At 45.7% G+C, this 26,064-nt stretch overlaps 1 protein-coding gene across 1 annotated transcript in view; it reads right to left on the bottom strand.

Moving 5' to 3' along the window:
* LOC140386912 (carboxypeptidase M-like) overlaps positions 1 to 25,623 on the bottom strand; it is a 133,791-nt gene extending 108,168 nt beyond the window's left edge. The window contains exons 1-3 of the mRNA XM_072469781.1: positions 25,541 to 25,623; positions 6,983 to 7,131; positions 3,393 to 3,633 (exon numbers count right to left, since the gene is read on the bottom strand). The gene's annotated coding sequence lies outside the window, so the exon portion shown is untranslated. The remainder of the gene's footprint in view (positions 1 to 3,392; positions 3,634 to 6,982; positions 7,132 to 25,540) is intronic.
* Positions 25,624 to 26,064: the final 441 nt, after the last annotated feature.

The following is a 26,064-nucleotide window of genomic DNA, read 5'->3' as shown; positions in this document are numbered from 1 at the left end:
AACCCTTTAAAATTGGCACAGGTTAACAAAGAGATTGAGAGTATGCTTAAAAATGGCATAATTGAAGTGGGTTGCAGCCAATGGAGCTCACCCATAGTGATGGTACCTAAACCAGACGGTACCCAATGGTTGTGTGTGGACTATAGAAAGGTTAATGCAGTTACAAGAACGGACTCTTATCCTATCCCACGTTTGGACGATTGCATTGAGAAAGTGGGACAATCAACTTTTATTTCTAAAGTGGATTTACTTAAAGGTTACTGGTAGGTACCTTTATCCGAAAGGGAGAAGGAGATTTCAGCTTTTGTGACTCCAGATGGTACATACCAATTCAAAGTTATGCCATTTGGCATGAAAAACTCACCAGCCACATTTCAACGGTTAACTAACAAATTTGTTTCAGATTACCCAATTGTGCGGTATACATCGACGATCTGGTAATTTTCAGCCAGACATGGACAGAACATTTAAAACATCTGATGGAGTTATTCGATCGACTTCAGGAGGCAGGTTTGGTGATAAACCTTGCCAAAAGTGAATTTGGAAATGCCCTAGTCACTTTCCTTGGCCATACAATCGGACAGGGTCGAGTGGTCACACAGGATGTGAAACCAACAGTTATTGAGGAGTTTTTAGTATCCTCAAGACGAAGGGAAATAATGCAATTTCTTGGCATGAATGGATTTCATTGAACATTTGTGTAAAGGTTTTGTGGCATGATTGGTCCACTGATGGACTTGCTGAAGAAGCGTTAAAAATTTCACTGGACAGCGGAGTTTCAACAGGCATTTGATGGCCTGAAAGCTGTGATAACCAATGCTCATGTGTTGGAGAATTACAAGGGACTCTGTGATCAGATTGAACTAAAGTATCTGACTTTAAATAGACATGCCGAGGCGTAGAGAAATGGTTGGATCATGCAGAGACCTTCTTGTTCAAAGAGACTGTCGATCGAGACGGATTTCAGTTGGAGGAAGAAGAACAAAACAAAATGGACTATATTATTATACCTGTTTGCGTGTGTTTCTTTTTGAAAGAAAAAAGTATATTTACTGTGTGCATTTCTTAAAGGATAGTGAAAAGGTGAAAAATGAAACCATCTTGAAGTTGATGGGTTTTTTTTTCTTGGGGGGAGGTGTCATGTGAGAGTATCTTTAAGAAATGGGTGTTTAAGAAATGTACCTTTAAGAAATGGGTGTTTATCAGTGATGTCAGAGTGTGGGTGGAGCTGGGCTGTCTGTCAGCTTTTTACTTTTGCTTTAGGCTGTTTGCTGCAGGGTGTATTTTAGTTTTGTTTTCAGTGTTAGAGCTGAAGCCAGCCAGAGCAGGTGTACTGTTGATCTCTCTGCCATAAAAGGCTACCTCTTGATCATTTGGTGAATTCAGAATTATAAATGTTCTCAGTAGTGAATGTAAACCTAATGTGCTTCTGTTAAAAGGTGTTTCTTTTGTCTTCTGGATGTTGTTTGGGAAGTCATTGAGGATGACGTGTTGTATTCTTTGAGGGTTGTATTTGAATTAATGGTTGCTAAGATGTTCACTGTATGTTTTAAAAAGGTTAGCTTGAATTCATAGAATAAACATTGTTTTTCTTTCAAAAATGCTTTTCCATTTCTGCTGTACCACACCTGTAGAGTGGGCCATGTGCTCCCCATACCACAATCTATAAAAAGTTATGGGTCAGGTGGGTGAACTCCATGCTACACTTTGGGGTTCTCTAAACCATGGCCCATAACAACATCATCAAGGGAACTGGTTTACTGAATCCTAACAGGATGAGGAAGTGAATGAAGATCAGTAAAACCACAGTCAGCAGGCTGAGGCACTTTGGGGAATTGTCATTTCAGCTGCATCTGATAAATTAGTTCTCTGTGCTCTCAGGCTGAATGCTTCCACCAAAACCATTTTCCTAGTGGAGTTATTAGTCCTGACTATTCAAACAACTCTTCTCAACAACAAAAAAGTAACTGATAGAAAAACACAAAAGGATGATAAAATTAGGAGAAATTACGTAATTGAATGCCTGTAAGGGGTCTAATCCTAACGGAGCAAGTTTCATGTCTGCTGCAGAATCCGACGGAAGAGACAACAGAAATGCACCGACGATAGGAATGACAAAGGTTTATTACAGTATACACAAAATCACAAAGCTACAACTCCTCTCCCCCGAAGGGTCATCCTCCCTGACCCGCACCCAGGTCAGGGTTTTTATGCTGAGATGTTCTCCCTTGTTAAGGGGAAACCCCGCCCTGAATTACCACGAATGTTCATACTCTGAGGGGAAAGGGGGGAATCGTATAGAGCACAGTCCTTGGCCTCCTAATGGGTCATAACACCTATTCTGTGTTATATTACAGAGATGTAAAATATATATTACTCGTCTGTCTTGCCGATTTGTATTCAACTTGATGATAAACGGTCAAAGTCTTCCAGTTGATGACAAATTATTTATTGAGTAACAAAATAATATACTTGTGAGTTCTTTTACTTTGACTAGTAATAGAATTAACTAAGATTAGATTAAATTAGCAATTAATATAATACACTACACTCTGAGCTGATCACTTCTATCCTTTAGCTGCAATACACACACACTAACCTAAAGAAAGAGTGGGAAACTCCTTATCTAGTTCCTGTTAGTATTGCCATCTAGTGATCATTTGACTGTACTGACAGCACATTAACTAATCATGTATTAACATATACAGAGATCACTACACTCTGTGCTCGGATCACTCAATAGAATATCGTTGCTCCGAAAAGTGGTGCTGGGAAGAGAATTTGACAACAAGAGTCAGTAGAGGAGTGGTTTGATGCAACAGGGAGAGGATGCAGGCTCAGGAGATTAGTGTTGAATTCCTTGCGCAAAGTGCAGACACAGTCACAATGGGCCGAGTGGCCCCCTTCTGGACTGTCTGGGCTCTACCAAATGGCCAGTGAGAGGTGCACTAATTTACTGTCAGCAGGAAGCGGCAAAACAAAATGAGCAAAGTCACACGTCAACTTCAGCAGCCTAAACCTTGCCAAAATGGTGGAACTTCACAGTGGAGTTTTCCCAGCAGGTTGTTCCTACATAGAATCCCTACAGTGCAGAAGGAGGCCATTCGGCCCATCGAGTCTGCACCGACCCTCTGAAAGAGCACTCAACCCACGCCCACTCCCCGTAACCCCACCTAATCTGCACATCATGGACACTAAAGGGCAATGTTATCATGACCAATCCACCTAACCTGCACATCTTTTGAACTTGAAGATTGCCAAATTCTCTGTTCCTTCAAGATGGTCCTTTTTAAAAAAGCGACACGTACGCCAGAGTACAACAGTGAATTGTTACAGCCTCAATCAGATATCAAATGAACCCCTTTCATTGATGAATCAGATCTTGAACCTACCTTGCGAAGAGCGTCTGATGCTGTAAAGGTGAGTAATGCTGGGGTAGTTCAAGTGAATACACTTGAGGAATGTTTGCAGTGCACTGAAGCTGTGATAGATGTAGCCATCAAAGCAGGTGCTGGGGGTCAGGATAAAATCCACAGTCTGGGCGGAGTATGAGTCACGAGCTGTATTCTTGTTCTATGTTCTATGTTCAACGGTAACTGTCTTTGAGACTGGGAGATAGCCTGGGGCACTGACCTGCAAAGACAAATCACCAGCCTGCGCTTAGATACAAGTCTTGCAATTTAAGCGAGCCATTTAAAAACTGTAAAACCTAATGAAAAGAGATTGTTTCGACAGCACCCTTCCAACCTTCGACAAACAAAACCCAGTAACATCCAGCACCAACTTATCGACACGAGAAAGGATGGGAGCTGCGAGACCCTGGATAAATGTGGGTGTCATACCCCCGAGATGAGGAGGCAAAGGGGTGATCTGGCCTTCTTTGTAGGGAGCTGTGGTGGACAGGGAAAGACGTTTCTCGGAAGGCGTGAGGAAGACAGGAAATGCTGAAAGTGTTGGTCGCTGCAGACAGAGAGGCAGAACCTTGATCAAAGGTATAAACAAAAATATTGTAGCTGGGAGGGAAAGGAGGAAAGAAAATAGCAAACAAACCCACGATACATCAATGACAATAAGCAGTAATGTTATTGAACCAGTAATCCCAGAGTAGGCTAATGAGGTCAAGACTAATGCTCTGGAGATCGGGGTTCAAATCCCACATTGCAGCTGCTGGAATTTAAATTCACTTAATTAATAAATGAAATAAAATACTAGTCTCATTAATAATGATCAGAAAACGATAGGATTATCCTACAAACCCATCTGGTTCATTAATGCCCTTCAGGGCAGGAAATCTACCCTCCTTACCCGGCCTACACAGAACTCCAGACCCACACCCTGTAGTTAATTTTTCACTGCCTTCTGTAAAAGCTTAGCAAGCCTGAAGGACAGTCAGGGCTGGGCAATAAATGCTGGCCTTGCCAGCGAAGCTCCCGCCCAAGAGCAAACAAAATAAAACACAATGAAATATAACTGCGGTGCTTAAAGAGATGAAGAAATGGATCAGAAGGAAGGTTGTTAAAGGTTGGTGAAAGTGTGGCAAATGGGATTCAAAAAGATACATTGCCCGGGTGAACAAACACCACAATTCTCCTTCATAGATATATTAAAACTTACATTTTTCACTTTAAATCTCTTGCAAGTTCTCTCCATGTTCACTTCTTGCACCCCTCGATACTTTCTTTGTGTACCTGGTTGTTTTTTTAATCACTCTCTCAATCTTCCCTATTTTGGCTTTACCTGCCATTAGTGTTAGTCTTTTCTTTTAGTTTTGCTCAACTACCCAGGCGGAGCACTTGTATTTTAAGGATATGTTATACGTGATCTTGTATTGTACCAAAAATGTCTTTATACTTCCCAATGTTTGGCTGTAGATGAAACTATTAATAACTCAGCCCGGTTTACAGCAGTCAATTTATTTTGCGTAGCGTCAAAGTTCTCTTTACTGAAGTATGAATACATTGGGCAGAATCCGCCAGCGGGTTTAGTGGTGGTGGGGGGGAGACAATATGACGGGAGGGCGAGAAATCGGTTTCACGTCAGCATGAATTTCCAGCGGGATTTTCTGGTGCCCGCCATGGAGGATCGGAAAATACGCCAGAGGCCGGCGTGAACCTCATTTGCATTCCGTTAATGGGATGCAGATGGAGGCCCGCTGTCCCCCCCAGGATTTGGTGTCCTGTAGAGGGTCTATCATCTGGTCTCAGAGTGTTCCCAGAGTGCTTCACCTTCATTGGTCAGGAGGCCCACCTTCGTCCTTCAAAGTTGGGTCAGTGGCGTTGGGCGCCTTTTTAATATAACACCCGGACACAGAATCATAGAATTTACAGTGCTGAAGGAGGCCACTCAGCCCATCAAGTGTGCACCGGCCCTTGGAAAGAGCACCCTACCTAAGCCCACACCTCCTCCGGAACCCCGGAACCCAGTAACCCATCCTAACCTTTTTTTGGTCACTAAGGGCAATTTATCATCGCCAATCCACCTGACCTGCACATCTTTGGACTGCGGGAGGAAACCGGAGCTCCCGGAGGAAACCCCACGCAGACACGGGGAGAAAGTGCGGACTCCGCACAGACAGTGACCCAAGCCGGGAATCGAACCTGGGACCTTGGAGCTGTCAAGCAACTGTGCTAACCACTGTGCTATCGTGCTGCCCGCGACAGCAGTTTACATGCTATCCAGGCCTGACCGGTCACTGGATATAGTGTAAAACACCCGGCTGTATGATTTGTGAAGTCGGGGCCAGAAGGTTTGATGGGTTTTCATGCCAGCCTCTGCAACGGGAAACACTTCACATTCCCGCCTCTGCACCGCCACAGCACTTAGTCCCAAAATGGGAGAATTCCGCCCCTTGTTTTGTGACTCTCGCTGATCCCTCGCAGACATTGGGCTGGATTCTCCGCCGTCGGGATGCTCCGTTTTGCCGGTAGCCCGGGGGTCTCCCAACGGCGTGGAGCTGCCCCACAATGGGAAACCCCACTGACCGGCCGGCGAAACGGAGCATCCCGCCGGCGGGGTGAAGCAGAAATCTGGCACGGCGGGATGGAGAATCCAGCCCATTTTATCAGATTCAGTCACATAATGGTCACTGTTTGCAAATTCATAGAACACAGAATTTACAGTGCAGAAGGAGGCCATTCAGCCCATCGAGTCTGCACCGGCCCTTACAAAGAGCACCCTACTCAAACCCACGTCTCTACCCTATCCCCGTAAACGTAACCCAGTAACCCCCACTTAAATGATTGATTCATCACTCATTGCAAAATTGGCTCGGAAATATATGGGGCGGGATTCTCCGCGAACCGGCGGGGCGAACCACTCCAGCGCCGAGGAGTGGCGTGAACCACTCCGGCGTCGGGCCGCCTGGAAGCTGCAGAATCCTTCCGAGTTGGCACATGAGCGGGAGTGCCAGCGTGTGCTGGCATCATCCCAGCGCATGCGCAGGGGGGGGTTTTCTCTGCGCCGGCCATGGCGGACCGTTACACCGGCCGGCGCAGAGGGAAAGAGTGCCCCCATGGCACAGGCCCACCCGCGGATCGGTGGGCCTCGATGGCGGGCCAGGCCACTGTGGGGGCACCCCCCGGGGCCAGATCCCCCCGCGCCCCCCTGAGGATTCTGCAGTCCACCCGTGGAGCCAGGTCCCGCCGGTAAGGACCTGTTGCGATTTACGCCGGCGGGACCCGCCGATAACGGGCAGCCACTAGGCCCATCGCTGGCCGGAGAATCGCTGGGGGGGGCCACTACCAGGGGCCGCCGACTGGCGCGGCGCGATCCCTGCCACCGACAAATCCTCGGCGCCGGAGAATTCAGCAGCCGGCGGGGGCGGGATTCACGCCAGCCCACGGCGATTCTCCGACCCGAGAAAACTGTCTCAAATGCATTCTGGAAATGGTCTTTATTACTTAAGCTATTCTGCTTCTTCCACTCTGTGTACCAATTAGAATGTTGCATTATAACCACTCTCCCATTACAATGAATCTTGTACCTCAATCTGATAGATGCCAGCGACGAGCAGCCTAAAGTACTCTCCTTCCTTAGATGTGTTGTAGGCCTTTAAGTTTGTCCGACCAGTAATATGTACTGATGCTTCAGAGATAGATTGTCCATTTAATGACGTTACTCGACCTTTAATACCTATTGACAAATTTTGAAAATCAGAGAAAAATTACAAATGGGAAGCAAGATTTTCACAGCTTCTTTGCACAGGCACTAAATAAACATTTAAATTCCAAAGCGGAAAGTTTCTACTTTGGGAGCACAATAAGAATAGATCTGAATATTGGTTTCAGCACAAAAAGAGGCCATTCGGCCTTTCATACAAAGGCTAGCACTCTGAAAGAGCAATTTAGCAAGAGCCACTCTCAACCTGTAGCCCAACAATTATTTCCTCTCTGGGGGCGGAGGCGGAGCCAGGCTTGGTTGAGGGTGGTGGGCCGCCATCGTTGGGGGGAGGGTTCGACTATGGGCTGAGGGGGGGAGGGGCCTCGGTTCCCATGGGTCCGCCGTGCCATCCCCCCGGATCGTGTATACCCATAATGGGGGCAGCTCCCGCTGCTGCCTGTCTGTCCCACCTGTTATGGGCCAGGGATTAGAGAACCCCAAAGTCAGGTGAACTCATGGGGTTCACCTGACCCACAACTTTTAATAGATTGTGGTATGGGGAGCACACGGCCCACTCTACAGGTGTGGTACAGCAGAAATGGAAAAGTATTTTTAAAAGCAAAACACGGTTTATTCTATGAACTTAAGTTAACCTTTTTAAAACATACAGTGAACATCTTAGCAACCATTAATTCAAATACAACCCCCCAAAGACTACAACACTAAGTAATCAATAATAACTTCCGAAACAACATCCAGAAGACAAAAGAAACACCTTTTAACCGAAGTACATCAGGTTTACATTCACTACTGAGAACCTCCCCGAACAGGCGGCGGAATGTGGCGACTAGGGGCTTTTCACAGTAACTTCATTGAAGCCTACTTGTGACAATAAGCGATTTTCATTCATTTTCATTTCATTTTTTCATTTATAATTCTGAATTCACCAAATGATCAAGAGATAGTCTTTTCATGGCAGAGAGAACAGCAGTACACCTGCTTTGTCTGGCTTCAGCTCCAACACTGAAAATGAAACCAAAAAGACACAGACACACCCACGCTTTTCTCAAAGTGAAACTAAAAAACAGAGCCAGAGCTCAGCTCCACCGACACTCTGGCATCACTGCAAGTAACATGAGCAGCCAAACATTTCTTAAAGTGACATTCTCATGACACACCGAACACCCCGTAATTGAGCCTGTCTGGGTAATATGCTGTAGGTCACTTTGATCCCTGCTGTCTTTGACCTTCCACCCTCCCAGGGTCTGTGTTACATAACTCCAGGGGGTGATGGGACTGTATCGGCACTGTTAGCGGGTCAATATACAAGGCAGGAGGGTGATGATAACCCTCTGGTGCTCCTCAATCTATACTGTAGTTTGATTCCTGTCTGTGTACGGAGTGCGCGCTTGCACCCATCACCTGCGCGTGATAGGGGGGGTGGGTTTGCAGGTCTGTTAGCTGGGAGCCCAGGGGACTGGGAAGGGGACTGCAGGCCGACCTGCAGTGCGGAATAACCTGGCGGAGGTTTCACATGTATCGAGTGTAACATGTTTTATTGTTGTACAAGCGTAACCCCAACTGTCCCTAGATGGTGCCGCCCCCTCCTCACCCCCCACCATCTGGCCTGGGCTTGCGAAATCCTACCAACTGTCCTGGCTTGAGACAATTCACACCTCTTTAACCTGGGGTTACCCCTATCTCTGGATCTGTAAAGACTTAATTACCTGCAAAGACACACATTCAAAGTATCGTCTTGCATCTTTGACTTTGTCTATATCTATGTTTCTGGGACCTACCTCTTCATTCACCTGAGGAAGGAGCAGTGCTCCGAAAGCTAGTGATTCAAAACAAATCTGTTGGACTTTAACCTGGTGGTGTAAGACTTCTTGCATATGTTTATTGGCAACCCACAGGGAAAGTCAGATACATCCAGGAAGGAACAAAAAAGTAAAAACGGGAAAATAAAAATACTGGTCTCGTATACGTTAAAATGGAAGACCAGTAAGAAACTGGGACACAGAATGCTAGTCCGAACTGTTTTTTCCTATTGGATGAATTTTGTAGACCACCCAGGCTAGTTAAATGCATTTTCAGAAATGGTCATTGAGCCTTGGTACATAAAACTGCACATTCTGCTGGTGAATTATTTAACACTACATTTACATTGGGTTAAGAGGCTCATTCGCTGCAGAGACCTAGGTTATCATCAGTGTTGAGATAACGCCCCAAGGAAAATCTAGGCTTTCAAATCCATGCAGAGTTACTGAGGAAAAAGGGAAATCTGGCCTAAAACTCTGCATTACAGGCGAAATATTTCACATTCAGGAGGGTCTTAAAATTGCTGGGTCTCTGCCAGACTGGATTGAACAATGATGGCACTGCAATTAATAGAAAATAATGAATTATATGCAACAGCAATGGGAACATGCTGGTTTAAATATGTGCATTAAATACCCTCAAAAATGATATTACAATGTTTCTGAAATACATAGGGAGAGACAGTGTTGTTCTAAAGCCAGAAATACAATGGACATTCTGGGCACATTTCCATCGGTACTCTGCTGAGTCAGTGAGCTGTGTTCCTTGTATACAAAGTAGGGTAGGCATGTAAGGCTATCAGTAAATTACACAGAGAACAATGGGTAGCACAGAGTCATTACAAAGAGATAACGTAATCTCAGGGTTCAGGCACCATCATAAACTGCGGCAATGAAGCTCAAGTGGTTTATTGTAGTCATCTGTACCCCCAGATTAGATTGTTGCTGTCTCCCACACGATCCTCTGTAATGTGCTGAGTTTGGCAGCTTTAAGCAGCGATTTATCTCCTGCTGCTATGTGCTTCCCGGCTGCTGGATTAAAACCGACCAAAGCCCCTATAAATTACACTGTCCCAAATCGCCTCTATCCATCTGCTTAGCCTGCATCATTTCTACTGCTTCTGCTTCACTGTGTCTACCAATCATTTTGAAATCCTCCCGTTGCAGGGAGGATAGCATTTTGAATGAATTACATTATTTTAAAGGAGGAAGAGGGTCTAAAAATTAGGGTTTTCACATCTGTCAAAAGTCCTTTTGGGTACTTCCCTCTAACTTCTTCAGTCCACCAATTCTCCAGTAAAGTATCACAGACTATTTCATTCCGTGAAATGTTCCATGTCAATCGACGTTGCTACAGTTTTCTCTGAGAAGGTCATATTTGAGGACAGTCACGGAGTTTAATCTTCTTTTGCAATAGGCTCTGCAGCACAATCACATAATATTCACTTGTGCTAATCTGGACAATGTTTCAGAGTGGTTATGAAGTAGGAGAGCATGGGACTTTTTAATAAAAGACTGAGACTGCAAATGAATCCCAACTCTCTGCAGTCAGCCACCTGTTCAGGCGCCCCTTTCGCCTCATCCCCTTCCTATCTCTATACCCTCCACTGGCCCTGCAGACCTGCTAGAACTCTGTTTTTCTCCAATTCTAACCTCTTGCATCTTCCACACCTTTCACCTAGACCATTGATGCTTGTCCCTTCAGCTATCATGCTCTGGATTCCCTCCCACAAAACCTCGGTCTCTTTCGCACATTTAAAATGCTCCTTAAAATCTATGGTCCATGATTGACTGAGCTTTTGTCCATCAGTCCTAATATCTCTATATTTGGTTTGTCCTCAATTTCTGGTTGCTTCCCATTCTGTGAAGCACCTTGGAATGTTTTCTGATGTTAATGGCATCAATGCAGATGTCATGATTAGTCTCTCTGGTGCGGGTTTACGGTTCTTGGAAGATGGTAGAGAAAGGGAACTGTTGATGATGCCAGCTGTGACTTTGTTTGGCCACTGATTCTGAAGGTTGCAGGTTCAAGTCCCACTCCAGGAACTGAGCACAACAATCAAGGCAGTAATGATTGGTGCAGTAATGAGGACGTGCTACACTGTTGAAGGTGCTGTCTCTCAGATGAGATGTTAAACCGATACCCTCTCAGGTGGATATAAAAGATCCCATGGCACATATTAATTCTTTGATCAATATCGCAAAAACATGATTGTGCTCACACTGCTGTTTGTGGGAATTTTCTATGTGCAAACTGACTGCAGCCTTTCTTACATCACAGCAGTGACTACAGTTCAAAAGTGTTTCATTGGTGGGAATGGACTTTGGAACGTCCTGTGAAAGGCACTACATAAATGCATGTCTTCTTTTAATAAAGACGTTTACGCGCTACAGCATTGATCCATTGATCAGTTGTAGAGGACAGCACGGCTGTGGTGAGGCCAAAATGGAGTGGGGAAAATATTTTCCATAGTAGGGACAGATTTAACTTAAAACTATGGCCTAGATCTTGCTGTTGACACAGTTGGAAAGTGCACGATCCAATGGGGAATGGAGCCAGCAATTACTCAAGCCCAAGCAGCAGTCAGCTGCCCTGTGCCAAGATGTTCTTGGCCAATCGATAGGATTTTGATAGTTAAGGGATATTGGTTAAAGGTGGATATCTGGAATTAAGTTGCAGCCGGGTTTGTAATCAAAGACAGAACAGGTTTCAGGGGCTGAATGGCCTACTCCTGTTCCTATACTTCTGTGCACCTGCTCCTGTTCCTGCTTGAAAGTGTACCCGTCTTTATGGTGTGTAAGGAAAAAGACTGGGTTCAGTGATAATGCCCCCCATTGTCAAATAGCCCACAGAATAGCAACTTGGACAAAGGCAGCAATACCCACAAAAACATAACCCTCGTCAGGTGAGGAGGAGAGAAATCTGGTTTGATGAGCAGACTATCAATAAGAAAGATTGGGGTTAATATCATAGAATTTACAGTGCAGAAGGAGGCCATTCAGCCCATTGAGTTTGCATCGGCCCTTGGAAAGAGCACCCTACTTAAGCTCACACCACCATCCTATCCCCGTAACCCAGTAACCCCACCTAACCTTTTTGGACACTAAGGGCAATTTAGCATGGCCAATCCACCTAACCTGCACATCTTTGGACTGTGGGAGGAAACCGGAGCACCCGGAGGAAACCCACGCACACACAGGAAGAACATGCAGGCTCCACACAGGCAGTGACCCAAGTCGGGAATCGAACCTCTGACCCTGGAGCTGTGAAGCAACTGTGCTTAACCACTGTGCTACCGTGCTGTATTTATATATATATATATACATATAAATACAGGGACATCCCTCCTTTAGCTGTGGGGAGAGTGACATTTCAGCAGCCAGGACTATCTTACTTCTGAACTTTCTGCGCGCCATTCAGCGCCTTCTGTAAAATCAAATTTACAGTGTCCCTGAGGGAAATGGGAGTGTGTTTCCCAAATTCGGTGCAGATTGTGACAGGCAAACAAGCTCCATTGAAAGGCAATGTTGGCCTGCAGCAGAAATGGCTGAGAGTGAATTGTCTAACACTCAACCATCTCCATTGGCTTTTGTGGACGATGACTGCAGTGCTCTGGGACTTTATGTCACTGACACAGCTGGAGGATTCTAGCGAACTTCAAGAGAAATTAATTCATTTCAAGGAATGTCTAAATATACATCTGCCACAACCCAAAGGAGAGTGATTGAGTTTGACACAGCCAGTGTAGGACTATTTTAGGTATTATTGTATTTTGAGATTGAATAGGAAAAATATATATTTACTGATACTGTTTTACATCCGACAATGTGTGGCCGCTACTTCTATGATACAAACTCGATCTTGGAGATTGTGATTGAAATCCAATTCTACCTGGATGTGACTAATTCATGTATGGTTAGATGATTGTTAAGGGAGTAGGTATAAATGACATAATCAAACTGACAAGAAGTGCTGCTATTTAACATCTGTAAATGTTTGGGTTATACTATTATGCAACAATCCTATATTTCACTCGAAAATTCAAATAGTTTGATTTCGTTACAAGTGGTATTTCTACAATGGGAAAGAAAAAATAATTTTCATTTGTATAGCGACTATCATGACTTCCGCACCGTTCATTTTTAGATATGGGATGTGGGCATCGCTGGAAAGGCTAACATTTGTTGCTCATCCCTTGGGAATAGTTAAGAATCAGCCATATTGAAGGGGTCTGGAGTCATGTGTCGACCAGATCAGGTAAAGGATTTTCGTGAACCAGATGGTTTTTTCTGACAATCGATGATAGTTTCATGGTCTCCATTACTGAGACTGGCTTTCAATTGCAGATTTTTTTTCCAATTAACTTAATTTCTAAATTAAATTAAATCCCAGTAGCTGCTCTGGTGGGATTTGAACCCGTGTCCCCAAAGCATCTGTCTAGCCCTCTGGATTACTAGAGATACTATCACTATAACCAACACCTCTCCCAAGTTCTGCGTGCCGAACGAAGGATTGCTTGGAGCGTGGTCCAGGAAAAGTGGCAGTCAATTTCTGGTCTGCAGTGTGGTCCCACAAACAGCAATGAAATAAAAAAAACAGATAATCTCTTATCGTGAGGTTGACTGAGGAATAAATATTGCCCAAGAGGCCAGGGTGAACTGTCTAGTTCTCTTTCAATAGTACCCTGAGAACTTTCGGGTGGAATTTATCAGTCATTCCCGCCGACGGCAACACCTCACCGTGGGTTCCTGGCAGCGCAGGGTGTGAACAACAGGAAACCATATTGATAGCGACGGGACTGGAAAATGCCACCACTGGCCAATCACAGGCCATCTCCGCTGCTGCAAAACGTGCCATTGGTGGGGGAGAGAGGGATCCCATCCTTAATGTTCCCCTGTGGGCAGGTGGAATCTCAGCTTAACATCACATTTGAAAGATGGCATCTGCAACTTTGCAGCAGTCTCTCATTACCGCACAGAAATGTCAAGCTTAATCCCACAACCTTCCAACTCAACGGAGAGGGTGCTACCACCGACCTACGTCTGACATGAATAGTCAGGATGATCTAATGATCAGCCACTTACAATGGAGAACAGCGGCTTATCAGGAGCACTGGTAAGTCGCAGGTTAAACCCAACACACTTTGGATAAATGGCAAAGAAATGTAATGGAGGCTAATTAGGTGAGGACTTTATATCAGCTGCTCTCGGTACACACATCCAGCAGAATTAAAAATGGTTGAAAATCAGGATCACTGAGTGAATATCAGATGATGCATGTCCCATCCTTATTGGTACCATTGAACCAAAAAAACTGTTCCAATTTCTTCCCTGTTAAGATTCTGTTCTGTCTTGTAATACTTGTTTCAGAAAGAATATACTACAATTCCAGTTTAGTTTTAGTTAACATCCAAAGCAGTAATTCCTGCTGATAGTTCAATGTGTTCCTGAGCCTGGCCCGCTGGAATCAACTTGTAGCCTTGGTTGGGTAACAGTTTAGAGACACATGTGAAAAGAGCAACAGCTTCATGAAAAACACTTTGGCAAAGCTTTTTTAACATAGTTCTTTGTTTAAAGACACAAATCATGTCAGACTGCATCACATATCACATTGAGGCGGCACGGTGGTGCAGTGGTTAGCACTGCTGCCTCACGGCGCCGAGGACCGGGTTCGAGCTGGGCTTGCGTCACTATCCGTGTGGAATCATAGAATAATAGAATCCACAATGCAGGAGGAGGCCATTGGGCCCATCGAGTCTGCACCAGCCCTTCAAATGAGCACCGTACCCAAGCCCACACCTCCACCCCATCTCCACAACCCAGCAACCCCACCTGACCTTTCTGGACACCAATTCAGTATGGCCAATCCACCTAACCTGCACATCTTTGGACCGTGGGAGGAAACCGGAGCACTTGGAGGAAACCCACGCAGACACGGGGAGAACGTGCAGACCCCGCACAGATAGTGTCCCAAGCCGGGAATCGAACCTGGGACCCTGGAGCTGTGAAGCAACAGTACTGAGTTTGTACATTCTCCCCATGTCTGCGTGGGTCTCACACCCACAACCCAAAGATGTGCAGGGTAGGTGAATTGGCCACGCTAAATTGCGCCTTAATTGGAAAAAAGAATTCGGCATTCTAAATTAAAAGTAAAATAATATCACATTGCGATACTGAGCCAAATAAATCTCTCCCCAAAGCAAAACAAAAGTTTTTAAACATGATTCCACAAGACATTATCCGTTTGAATATTATACTCTGGCAAAGGGAATGATATATCGCTGATTTGTTCAAACAGCTGTTGTCGGATATTCTCTCCGCTGAACTTGTGTTGTCACATTATCTGATCAGAAAGAACTTATTTGATTTCTGTAGTAGGTAATGCACTGTTCATTTTCAGTAGTGACAGTTTACTGTATAGAATCAGCTGCAGTTGCCATACGTGGCACAGAATCTGTTACAGAGAATCTACCACAGAGGCAGCTTGCTCTATGAAGCCACGATAATGATTGAACGTATATAATCTGTCACAGTAACAGTTTATTCCAAAGGGGTTTGCACTCTTACTGTGTAGAATTTACACAGTTTACTGTACAAAATCTGCTGAGTTTATCGCACAGAATCCATCACAGTTAGATGCACCGATTCTGCCACAGCAACAATTTTACTAGACGCAGTCTGGCATAGCGACACTTTACAATACATATTCTGCTAAAATAATGCATGAGCAAAGGACGGATAATGCTGGGAATCGCTAATAAAAACAGAAAATGCTCAGCAGGTCTGGCAGCATCTGTGAAGAGGGAAACAGAGTTTGAGTCAGCGACCCCCCACATCAAAGCTAGGAGTGTTTTGTGATGTAACAGTTGTCTACTGGGGAGGGAGAAGGTGGGAGGGGGCGGATGGTGATAAAACAAAGACAAGCACTGTGATGGTTGACTGGAGTAACTAAAGGATGGTAGTGCAAGACAAAAAGAGTACTGGTACAAATGAAGAAACAAAGGACGTGTCTTGAGGAGATGTTAATTTTAAAATGAAAGGTTGTCATTTGAAATTGGTGGCCTCTTTGTTGAGCCCAGAAGGTTGTAGAGTGCCTATAAGATGGTGTTCCTCGGGTGCTGAGGTTCATTAGAATGAGTGTAGGAGACTAAGGCCAGGAAGGTGTCCCCATGCTTCTACCGCCCTTGTCCTTCTAGATGGTAGAGATGGTAGAGATTGTGTGTTTGGAGGGTGCTGAGGGCGAGTCCCTGCAGTGCATCGTGTTGATGGTACAAACATCTGCCACTATGACGTGGTAGATGGAGTGAGTGTTTAAGAGGTGAATAGGATGCCAATCAAGTGAGCTGCTTTGCCCTGGATGGTGTCAACTTTCCTGAGCGTTGTTGGAGCTGCACTCATCCAGGCAAGGGGAGAGTATTTCATCACAGTTCTTTTTAGTCGGTAGACAGGCTTCGGAGAGCCAGGAGGCGAGTTATTTCCTGCAAAATTCCCAGCATCTGACCTACTCTTGTAGCTCCAGGGCTTGACCAGTTCAGCTACTGGTCACTGGTGACTCTCAGGTTGTTGATAGTGGGGGATTCAGCAACGGTAATACCATTGAAAGTCAAAGGGAGATGATTAGATTCTCTCATGTTGGAGATGGTCATTGCCTTGTACTTGAGTGGTGTGAATGCTATTTCCCCTTTATCAGTCCAAGCCTGAATGTTGTCCAGGTCTTGCTGCAATTGGGCATGGACTGCGTCAGTACCTGAGGAGTTGCGAATGATGCTGAATATTGTGCAATTAACAACGAACATCCTCACTTATGAACTTATGGGATGGAGGAATGTTATTGATGAAGCAACTGAAGATGGTAGGGCCTGGGACACTACCCTGAGGAATCCTACAGTGATGCCCGAAACTGAGATGATTGATCTCCAACAAGCACAACCATCTTGCTTTGAGCTCAGTATGGCTCCAACCAGTGGAACATTTTGTCCCTGATTCCCATTGACTCAAGTTTTGCGAGGACTCCTTGATGGTAGACTCGGTCAAATGTTGCCTTGGTGTCAAGGGCAGTCACTTTCACCTCATCTCTTGAGTTCGGCTCTTAGGTCCATATTTGGACCAAGTCTGTAAAGAGGTCAGGAGCTGAGCAGACCTCATAGAACCCAAACTTAGCGTCAGTAGGCAGGTTATTGCTGATTAAATGCTGCTTGATAGCGCTGTCACTGATATCTTCCATCACTTTGCTCATGATCAAGACTAGCTTAAGGAGGCATAATTGGCTGGCTTGGATTTGTCCTGCTTTTTGTGACAGAACATAACTGGGAAATTTTGCCACATTGTTCGGTAGATGCTAGTGTTGTAGTTGGCTAGGGGTGTAGATAGTTATGGAACACATATCTCCAGTACTATTCCTGGAATGTTGTCAGGATCTTTGTCTTTGCAGTGTCCAGTGCGTTCAGCTATTTCTTGATATCACGTAGAGTGAATTAAATTAGCTGAAGACTGACATCTGTAATGCTGGTCACTTCAAGAGGAGATCAAAATGGATCATCGACTTGGCACTCCTGGCTGAAGATGTTTGCAAATGCCTCGTCTGCTGCACTGATCTGCTGGGCTCCCCAACCAATGAAGATGAGACATTAATTAGTTGCTTAATTGTCCACCACCATTCACAACTGGACGTGACTGGACTGCAGAGCTTGGACCTGATCCGTTGTTTGTGGGATCACGGAGCTCTGTCTTTTGCATGTTGCTTCTGCTGTTAATAATAATAATCTTTATTAGTGTCACAAGTAGGCTTACATTAACAGTGCAATGAAGTTACTGTGAAAATCCCTTAGTCGCCACACTCCGAAGCCTGTTCGGGTACACGGAGGAAGAATTCAGAATGTCCAATTCGCTTAACATCACGCCTTTCGGGGCTTGTGGGAGGAAACCGGAGCACCCGGAGGAAACCCACGCAGACACGGGGAGAAAGTGCAGACTCCGCACAGACAGTGACCCAAGCCGGGAATCGAACCTGGGACCCAGGCGCTGTGAAGCAACAGTACTAACCACTGTGCTACCGTGCCACTCGGTTAGGCTGTTGCTTGACTAGTATGTGAGACAGCTCTCCCAATTTTGGCACAGGTAAGGATTTCCTTCCCCAATGGGCATTAGTGAAGCAGATGTTTTTTTTACTACAATCGAGGATTACTGAATCACCATTACTGAGACCAGCTTTTACCCCCAGGATTCGATTCCTTGAATTCAAACTCCACCCACTGCCATGGTGGTATTTGAACCAGTGCCCTAGAGCCTGGGCCTCTAGATTACTGTTCCAGTGACATTACCATACACCCTGGCCTCCTCTCAATCTGTGTTTGTTCTCCTGGCTATTGTTTGCAGTATAGAATCTGTCACGGTGATAGATTGATCTCCAAAATCAATCATGACCAGAGTTTAATGTTGAGCATATTCCTTCATATTCACTGCGTTAAAATTCTGGAACTCCTTACTGAACAGCACTTCTGGATACATCTGTGCCATTCACCGTGAGACAGCTCTCAAAGGGAAAAGCAGCCTGTGGTCCCCTGGGGCATTCACATTTTATTTTTTACCACACGGACTGCAGGAGGTCAAGGCAGCTCATTACCACATTCTCAAGGACAATTAGGAGTTTTGTGCTTTGATCGCCACATTGATCAGTAATCAGATCTCTCTTCGGGTAACTTGTGGATTAATCAGTATTAGAAAGGTTTCCCTCTGCTCATGAGTGACTGGGTCTGACTCAGGCAGGTTTCTTGAAAACGACTTGATTTACACTATATATAACAGACGCATCTGCCTCGTATATAGATTATTCACTCTTTCTACAAAGTCTCCAGCAAATGACTGCTGGTGGCACTGGTACATCGTGGTGCACGTCACGATCTCATCACCATAACTATTAACCCGTTGGGAACAATTTTTGAGCTTTTTTTCATCACTACAGCCCCTCACTCTGGTCAACCTTTACTAAGTCAGGATGGTGCGTAGCCCTTATGCACCTGCGGCCCTTTCCAGATGGTAGAGAGTGTGTAAAATGGTGTTGAAGGAGCCTTAGTGAGTTGCTGAAGTGCAGCCTGTGGATGGTACACATTCCAGCCATTGCGCACCTGCCGTGTAGCGAGTGAATGCTTAAAGCAATGGAGGATGGGCTGCCAATCAAGTGGTGTCGAACTAGTGGAGCTACACTCGTCAATCCAAGTGAAGGGCATTCCTTCTTTGCTGGCTGGTAAAGGAAGAACAAAAGGATATAGACGTAGAATTATCATGAGGAATGAAGAGGGAACTTAAAAAGGATTTTCTTAAGATGGAGACTTATTGGAACCTGGAACTTATTTAATTAGCATCAAGAATTTGATCACTCCATCATTGGTGGCTATGCTTTCAGCTGCCTGGACTGTCATATTTGGAATTCCCACCCGAAACTTATCTCTCTTCCTCATTTAAGATACTATTTTTTATTTTTTATTTTTTTATTCTCCTCCTTTTTCACATTTTCTCCCACATTTACATCCATCAACAATAATCAGCAAGATATGTCAGTCCCCATAATAACAACGATCCCATCTACTCACCAACCCCCAAACCTCAACCCGCATGTTTACATAAACAAATGATAAAAAGGAATCAGGGATTACCCGTAGTCACCCTTAATCTTACACAGCTCCCCCCCACCTTCCCACCCCAGGTCTCCAACTCCTCCCGTCCACTGCCTCTTGTAAAACTCCTCCTCCCAACCTCGGTTCCTTCCCCCCAACTTTCCACCCCGGCTAGACCACTCGGACCCTGTTCTGTCAGGCTCTGATGGCCGCAGCCCCTCCCCCCACCTCACTCCCGTTCACTGGCCGGCTTAAACCAGCCAGCGTGGAGGCTCCCGCCCGGGTCCCTTTCCCACTTGCCCGGCCCTAGGAAAGCCCAAAGATCCCCTTTTAGCACACAAACCCCGCATATCCACCTACACCCCAAAGAACCCTCATTTCGAGTGCAAGTCCCATCCCTTCCCTTGTCCAAATATATACCACATTGGCTCCTTTAGTCTCTACACCCGCGCGCAGTGATACAAAAAAGAAGAAAATACAGTCATGAGGTTACATCGGCACATGGCCATTCCTCAATTTGTCAGTTCTGCCACAGTCCTTCTGCTTTCGCAAACTCCTCCGCTGCTTCCGCTGTTCCAAAATATAAGTCCCTGAGCTTGTAAATCACCCTCAGCTTCGCTGGATATACAATGCCGCACCGCACCTTGCTAATGTACAGTGCCCTCTTCACCCGGTTGAAGGCAGCCCGCCTCCTTGCCAGCTCCACCGTAAAGTCCGAGTATCCACGTATACCAGCTCCAGCCCACTGCACACCCACTTCTGCTTGGCCCAGCTCAGGACCTTCTCCTTCACACTGTACCTACGGAAGCACAGAGTCACTGCCCTTGGCGGCTCACTCGCCTTTGGTACAGGCCTCCACGACTGATGAGCCCGATCCAGTTCATATCGGGAGGGATCCTCCCCCAATAGTTTTGCCAGCATCGCGGCAAAATACTCAGTCGGTTTCGGTCCTTCAACTCCTTCGGGCAGCCCCACAATCCTCAAATTCTGTCGCCTGGATCTGTTTTCCAGGTCTTCCATTTTTCCTCGCAGATCCTTGTTAGTATCCATCACCTTCCGCATCTCTTTCCCCATCGAGGCGAGTTGATCACCGTGCTGCAATAACGTCTCCTCCACTTCCTTCAGCGCCTCCCCTTGCTCTCGCACCTCCGCCACTGCGCTCGCCACCTCCGTCCTCACCGGGGAAACCGCCTCCTCCACCAGCACACTCAAAGCCTCCCTCATCTCCTTCCTCACCGTCTCCATGCATTTCGCAATCTGCGCCAACTGCTTTTCAAATGCCGCAGCCATCACCTTAGTTATTTCTTCAGCCGTAAGCAGTGCGGCCTTCCCTGGTGCTCCAGCCTCCATTTTCCTTGGTGACCCCGCGGTGACCTTGCCACTCCCCGACGGACCTTCAGCTGTTTTTTATCCGGCCGTTTTCTTGCTCACCCTCGACATTTTCCTTTGTTCTTTTTTTCGTCCTGTGTCTTCACTGTGGCTCCTCTGTGCCTTCTCCCTGCTTCTGCCGCCTCCGCGGACCCTGGGACCGGGCTTAAAGCCCCGAAAATGCCGTTCCCGAACGGGAGCCCTCCATTGTGCGGCCGCCTCCCGCCCGCCGTCACCGGAAGTCTCATTTAAGATACTATTTAAAACCTTCCTCTTTAACCAAGCTTTTGATCATCTGATCGAAATCACCTGACGTGGCTCACTGTCACATTTTGTTTGATAGCGCTCCTATGATGTGCTTTGGGATGGTTTACTACATTAAAGGTGCTACATAAATGCAACTTGTTGTTTCATTGACTTGGATTATTTGGAAAGAAAGAATGAAAAGGAACGGGCACCAGCACAGTGGGCCAGATGGCCTGCTTCTGTGTTGTATCATTCTATGATTTAATGCTACAGGATGGCTGCAGGTAAGTTTGAAGAGAAAGGTCTAGTTGAGAAGCTCCGGGTGGTGGGGTTACAACCTGTGCTATAATTTCAATGTTTCTCAGAGATACTTAGAAATAAATAAAGTAAAGTTTGGTGCCATAACAACTCTACTAATCAACTTCTCGCTTGGCAATACAGATCTTGAAAATTTTAGAGAAGAGAGACATGTTGCTGAAGCTTTTTGGCTTGCACTCATCAGGACAAATGCAAGAATGCCGAATTTAAAATGGTCGCAACAATTTATATTCTGGCTGATTGGTCGGAAAATGGACTCTGATTGGCTGAGACATTGCCATGCAGAAGGTAACGGGAATCTATGGGGGGGGGGGGGTTCTCTGGCTTCCCAGCCGCATGCTTCTCAGCGGTGGGAGGTGTAGCCATCTCAGATGGCCACCTGCAAAGGACCATGGGAATTATGGCCAACCCAGGACTCAGACACACTCAGAGCTTGTGTGTGTATTTACAACCCAGATAGGTAGACGCGATCGAAACCCCCAGCCCGTTTGCATTCTAATGGCCCATTTCCCCAGAACAAAAGGACTGTACTCAGGTAACCGATACAGATGCAGACTAACCGGCACCACTCCCTTTACTAAGAAAGCCCAAACAGCCAAGGTCAATGGCCGCTCAGGACACACCCAGACATCAAGGCACCCGCCCCTTTATTGGCCAAAATCGAAGGCAGTGATCGAAGCCTGTCGAATTATTGGGTCCAAAGCTAAGTACCGCCCCAAAGAGCGCGAAATCCCAGAAGGATAAAAAGAGACACAGCCATGTGTTCGGTCTCTCTTGGCCCCGGCCTACGCCTAAAACCAAGTGTAGCATTACGACCAGAAGACAAGTTCAAGACCAACGATCGCTACCAGACGGATGAGCCCAGCAGAAACGAAGCCACTTCTTCTACGCAGCCACGCAAGATCCGAATAAAGGCCTTGTTCATCTGCAAAGAGCCGGTTGCCCTGAAGTTAAGTATAGGTTATTGTAGTTGTTAGGTGTAGTTTAACTTGTAGTGTTTTATGTTGCATGTCAAAGTAATCCTTGTGTGTAAATAAACTATCATTGAACTTGAACTGACTAACTGGTTGCTTGGTCTTTGATCGATATCTGGTAAAGCCTTGTGGTGGTATCATTTGATACCTGGCGACTCTGAAAAGCAATATTATCATTAATAACTGCCATATCTAGTTAATTTGGCAACATTATTGGTGACGCTGGTGGGATAGTATTCCACTCATTAAAAAGAGCATCATTATTAATTGGCGACATTACTCCGGTGCCGAAAGAGCAACAGAGGCGACGCACCATTCGCAGTGGTGGGACTCTCTGTTTCCGTCGCTGTCGATGGCAATTCGCTTTGAAGCCACCCCATGCCGCCAGAAAACCCACGGGCGGGGGTGCCTTGCGACGGGACCAGAGAATCCCGCTTTCAGCAAACAGTGGGATAATTCCGGCCTATAGGTCATCCCCACCAATGAGATGTTCATAATGGTGGCTGATCATACCTGGATGTCATGTGACATAATAGGAGTAGCTTGGCACTCAGTACAATTACATTGCAAAAGATTAAAGTATTGTAGCCCCAAATTCCTGGCCCGTGCTGCCTGGCATTGCAGTTTCCTGGAGAGATTGCAGGAGCACAGAATTACCACTAAAGGGTGAAAATATCATCATCATCATGCATGGATAAAGAATGAACCACTCATAGAATAACTGTAGCACTCCGCTGTGCACTATCTAACTCCTGTTGATGTACAGAATGCAAACAGTTACTAAGGTGGACGAGTTTCATGTATTCCAGCAGTGATTGCTTGTTGTCCCGCCAGTATTGCTCTAGATCATTGCTGTTTGGATACATCCCACAGGAAACCTCCAGACTAACGTCCAGACACTGACCCCACACATAGTTATAGTCTTGCATTCCCCCGACAGAAACACAAAAATGGAGCAGAGTAAATCGTTCAGACTGAGCACTAACTCAGATACGCATCAGCCGCTTTCACTGCATTGGTCTCTTTGTCATGTCCTGTGGCAGAACTTTCTGCCGAATGATTAAGAAGCAAAGGGGCATGGATTGGGCGACAGAATGGGATAAGTATTGACTTTGGGCAATTGCTTGAAATGGGCAATCGCAAATTAGCAGCCTGTTTTGCATCTTTCCCGATATCACTGGGAGTCAATGCAGCAAAGAATCGGGAGATATGTAAAACAATTCACCCTTGCCCATTTTTCACTGTCGCACAAGGTTTAAACATTGCCCTTCAACTTCTAATTGCCCTTTAATAATCTTATAATCCAAACTGGATCAAGAATGAGCGAATCCGCTCTCTGTCAGTTGTAAAGTTTCCACCAGAAATTGGTCGATGTGGACTGCACAACATTTATTTCTATATAGCTGGAGTCGCTGACTTACACTGACCAAGTCAAATTCGATTTTCTGTGAGAATGTCACGTTCCAAAGGGCTGTTTTTCCAGATCCCAGGACTTCTGCCTTGCAGTGACTGAGTCAAACCTCGTTTCGATGACAGCTTTTTCTCCTTAAAATTTGAAATTATTTTGAATGATTCAAGAAACAAATTTGCATTAAGCAAAATAAATATCCCGGCAAACTGGGATCTCAGCGCCAAAAAAGTAATTAATTATCAAGCGGAGTCAATTAAACGACTGAATTGAGAGGGAACTAGATTATAAAAGGCATTAGATGCTGACCTTTCAGCTCTGGGAGCTAGGTCAGGGTGCTGAGATGGACGTTTCCTCTGTCTGCTGGTTGCAAGGCAGCGATGCGAAAAGCGTTTCAATGGTCTCAGTCTAGTGGACATGGGCCCACTGCACAAGAGTGTAGCCATGTAAAATGGCTGACTCCCGATTAGAATGGCCAAACCCCGATTTAAAATGGCGAACAGAAGAGGCTGATGGGAAAATCAGCCAACAGGACTCAAACAGACAGCTGCAGGTAAAACAGTGTATTCGCCTCTGGATAAGCCAGACCAAACCGATACATGCAGCCATCAACATCACAACACCCCAGCCATCTGCATACTAAGCAGCCATCCCCGGGAACAATTGCTACAAATTAGCAACTCAAAGCCGACCCAGACCTTTCGGCGCCAGCAGGAGCTGACACAAAGAAAGGTAAACGACCACCCCTCGATCAAGGAATCGCTCCAGTATTGGAGAATATCGAACCAAGTGATTGGGACCAAGTCCAATCACTTGGAACCAGGTACAAGGTCCACCCCGAGAGGCGGGAAGCCCCTGGGGACTATAAGAATAGGGGCCAAGTTCAACTCGACCCTTCTTCTCCGCTCCACACCCTTCGAGACCCTTGCTGAAAGAAACCGTAAGTTTTACTCCAAAGATCGCTACCAGATAGACACTCCTGACTATCGACCTGTACCAGCTTTTGAATCCCGCAGGCTCAGAACCCATTCGAAAGCCCATTCGTTTCCCTGACCTGGTGGGCCATTTCCAAAGTTAAGTATTGGCCTGTTAGTGGTAGGTAGTAGTTTAGAAGCAGAATTATTGTATAAGTATTAATTGCTGCATATAATAAATGAGCGTTGATTTAACTCTTACTAAGCGGTGTGTCGGATTATTAATCATTACCCGGACTTGAACCACGTGGTGGTATCAGAAAGATACCTGGCGACTCAAGAGCAAAGGTGACAGAATTAGAGCAAATAAACTAAGGCTAAAATGAGCAACAAGAGCTAACAGCCTCACGCAGAGAGGTGACAGGAAGGAGTGGGATGTAGGAAGGGTACCATGCCAGTTTAGTTCAGGGTGACCTCCTGAGTTTGGGGAAGAGGCACATTGTGGGGCAAGGTAGAGGAAGTATTACTCTGTATTTGGCTGTGTTATACCTCACCCCGAGTTCCTACACTGAAAAGGGAAAGTTTCCATCCCACAGCACTAACATTCCCATCCTTGACGGGAAGAATGAGAAACTGTCTACTGCACCCTGTCCAAAAACCTTCCAGCCAGGATAACGGCAGAGGCCATTGCCATCAACATAGTTTAACATCTTTGTCAAGAGTCCCTTGGGCAATAAATCTGTCAAAAAGTGTCGAGAAGTAGCTTTTCTCTCCCACGTACCTTTCAATTTATACCAGGCTGCACCATTAGTGATACCGTCTGAAAAAGTGCTCCCTGGGCAGGCATTAGCCTGGTGCATCTTCGGGTGGTTCTGGGCATAAACCAGACTGATGTGCCTGCATCAACAATCCAAAAATATAACCAAGGATTATAAGTGATCCACAATTCAGGTTTCAAGGAGAACAGTGTTGCAATGAATATTTAAATCTGAAATCATTGCCATACAATAAATATTAATGCGAGCACAGCACTGCAACAAGCCGTAGGTGGAGGACACCTGGACTCAGATCTCACTCTCACCAGGCATTCGTACATTATCCAGACATTGAGTTCCTTATCTTGGCTGAAATATCAGATAAGGCAGAGTGGAGAAAAACTATCTAAATGGCAGCAGTGACAAAACAACTTAGAACAGATAATAATTTTGTATATTTGTATTTGGAAATGACAGAACTCCCATTGGCTAGTAACCAAACTTGAGTAAAATTGTGTTCTACTTTCCATGGGTCAGTGCACATTTATTT

This window comes from Scyliorhinus torazame, chromosome 12 (assembly GCF_047496885.1).
Source record: "Scyliorhinus torazame isolate Kashiwa2021f chromosome 12, sScyTor2.1, whole genome shotgun sequence".
Classification (NCBI taxonomy): Eukaryota; Metazoa; Chordata; class Chondrichthyes; order Carcharhiniformes; family Scyliorhinidae; genus Scyliorhinus; species Scyliorhinus torazame.
The sequence above is the reverse complement of the archived record's forward strand: the minus strand, read 5'-3'. Positions and strand labels throughout refer to the sequence as shown.